Here is a 3,261-nt window from a genome sequence, read left to right as displayed (position 1 = left end):
AACTCAATGTCATACCTGCCATTTCATCTTGCGTTGCATATTTAAATTGGGACTACGGACGTATTCCGGGAGATCCCCCTATACTGCATATTTACTTTGGGACTACGGACGTATTCCGGAAGATCCCCCAGCACTGCATATTTACTTTGGGACTATGAACGTATTTCGGGAGATCTCCCTGTACTGCATATTCATTTGAAACTACGGGACAGTATCCCGAGAGATTTTCCACTGTGTTTACGGGACGGGCTCCCTTAACTGTTAAATTTTTGAGAATTTCTTTAACTATGTTACCGTAAAGTTTACTTATATCTTTTACTTTTTAATTTAATATATTTGTTCCGGTAGGGCCTTGACCTGACCTCGTTACTACTCGACCTAGGTTAGGCTTGGTACTTATTGGGTACCATTGTGGTATACTCATGCCCTTTCCTGCACATGTTTTCATGTGCAGATCCAGGTACGAGCTATCAGCCTTGGAGTTAGCGCATGCTGCTGATTCTAGGAGACTTCAAGGTACTTCTGCTTTCGTCCGCAGATCTTCGGAGTCCCCTTCTACTCCCTCACCAAGAGACTTTCTTTATTATCTTCAAATTTTTGTATAGAACTATATAGATTATAACAGCTTGTGACTTAGTGATATTCCGGGTCTTGGAAAAATATTTTGTATATGTCGAGTGGTACTATTTTTGTTTGGCTATTCACAATACGTTGTTTATCTTTAAGATGTTGTGTTTTCTTTACATTTTTCGTAATATTAGGCTTACCTAGTCGTAAAGACTAGGTGCCATCACGACACCTTATGGAGGGTTGATTTGGGTCGTGACACATGTTGATGGCATGATTTACAGCACATGAAAATCTAAAAACCGGGCAAAATTCCAGTTTATTGACCTAAAACGCCTAAAAACGAGAAACAGACATGGAGAGACGATGACTGTTGTTCCTTAGGTCATTTTTTGTGGTCTGGAAAAATTTTAGGCTATTCAGGTCCGGTTGCCCGGATGGATGCAGATGGTGTGTCCTATAGCACACGAAAATCTGGGAATCAAGCGGAATTCTAGTTTAATGATCCTAAAATACCAAAAACGAGGAACGATCATCGTGAGACGATGACTAATTATTTCTTAGGTCGTTTTTTATAGTCCGGTAAAATTTTGGGCAATTCGGATCCGGTCGCCCAGATTCATGAAGATGGCGTGAACTATAACACATGAAAATCTGGGAATCGGGCCGAATTCCATTTTTATGACCCTAAAACACCAAAAAATGGGGAACGGTCATGGCGATGACTGTTGTTCTTTAGTTCATTTTTGATGGCTGAGCAAAATTTTAGGTGGTTTGGGTCCGATTGCCCGGATGCATGCAGATGGTGTGGTATAGCACATGAAAATCTAGGAATCGGGGAAAATTTTAGTTTTATGGCCCTAAAAAGCTAAAGCTACTGGATTCCTCCTAAATCTTCAGCAATACTCTCCCTCTACCCCTGATTTCCAGTGCGACTTCAGATTTAATCGGATTCCAATACAGATAAATAAAAAAAACATTTTGAAGGTGCTTTATGAAGTTGAGTTTAATAAACAATCTATATATCCAGCTTGCAGCTACCAACTTAATAACATGTCTGGTATTCCATTAATGTAATATTTAATCTTAGCCCCCAAAATATTCAGATGATGATGCTATAAATAGACGCAAAATGTTCATTAATTCCCTCATATCACAAACTAAAGTAGTACTACCTCCATTCAAGTTTATGTGAACCTATTTTCTTTTTGGTCAGTTCCAAAAAGAATGACCCATTTCTAAATTTGGAAATAATTTTACTTAAACTTACAATTCTATCATTAATGAGAAGTTTTTATAACAACACAAATACTCTGGGCCCCTTTTTGAATTGTTTTGGACCACAAATTTCAAAAGTCTTCATTTTTTTTTAAATTTCGTGCCCAATCAAACATGTTAACGTAAATTGGAACGGATATAGTAGTTTATATAGTTTTCAAGCAAGAAAAAGAAATGGGACTAAAAGCATTTATGCTTCTAAGCCTTGCTTTGGCTATTTTACTTGCGATAACATTAGAGGTTGTAGCTAGGCAGTTGGCTGAGAGCCCCACAAGTTCTATGGGCAAATGTGAGATTCCTTCCTTTTAAGACCTTTTCACTTCCTACAAGTAAAATATAAAGTTTACTCCCTCCGTCCCATATGTAAACAGACTTTGACTAGTACGAAATTTAAGAAATAAATAAAGATTTTTGAAATTTATAGTCTAAAATAAAGGTAACGTATTAGGTAGCCGAGCGTTGTCCTTGTCTGTAACAATAGTTTTAGTACATGACTTAGTGTCATTTGTGTATTTTCGTATTCCTTGACATCTGTTATTACATCTTATTGCTTTTGTTTCGGCTTTTTGATTGTAGTGCCTAGTGTTAATTTTGTATTTTCTCTTCGATTTTTTGATTTGTGTGCTTGTTGTTGCCCTTCGTTTTACCTTTCCTAAGTCGAAGGTCTACCGGAAAACTGTCTTTCTGCCTTCTTGAAGGTAGGGGTAAGGTCTTCGTATACACTACCCTCCCCAGACTTCACTTGTGGGATTACACTGAATTTGTCGTTATTCTTGAGAGCAGTACATTTCAAGAGTTTTATTTTTCATTTTAAACCAACCCCTCAAGTTATGAGGTAACTCTAGCTCTAATAAAGTAATTCATTATGTGTTCCACTACAAGAGAAGTGATTTTTAGCGAGGAAAAATTCAGTCGTTAAAAGTTCAAATATGGTCACTAAAGGTATTTAGTGACCGGACAAAAACTAGTCGTCGCCGGTCACTAAATGTGCCGTCGTTAAAAATTAATGAGCGGATTGGAGTTCGATCATTAAAGATTTTTTAGCGACGACATAGTTTATGGTCGTTATACTTACTCTTTTGCAGTCGAATTGTTCCCTCGTTGATTTGTCATCCGGTCATTAAAGCTCGTTAAAAACAACCACAAGTTCAATTACTATAATTACTTTTAGCGATCGGAGTTTCCTTTCGTTATTTGTATGTTACTTTTAACGATAATATTTTTATCGACCAATTTTTTCACTAATACCTGTTCAACAATCTGACAATCCAATTATTAAATAGTTGTAAGGGCCATATTTTCCTTTGCTAATATGAAATTTTGATAAATGCAATTAGATAATTCATAACTTTTTCTCTGTGTTTGCGCAATATCATTCGTTATTTCATATACTTTTACACACACATCAAAAGAATG

Source organism: Nicotiana tomentosiformis, chromosome 9 (genome assembly GCF_000390325.3).
Source record: "Nicotiana tomentosiformis chromosome 9, ASM39032v3, whole genome shotgun sequence".
Lineage (NCBI taxonomy): Eukaryota > Viridiplantae > Streptophyta > Magnoliopsida > Solanales > Solanaceae > Nicotiana > Nicotiana tomentosiformis.
Note: the sequence above shows the minus strand (reverse complement) of the source record.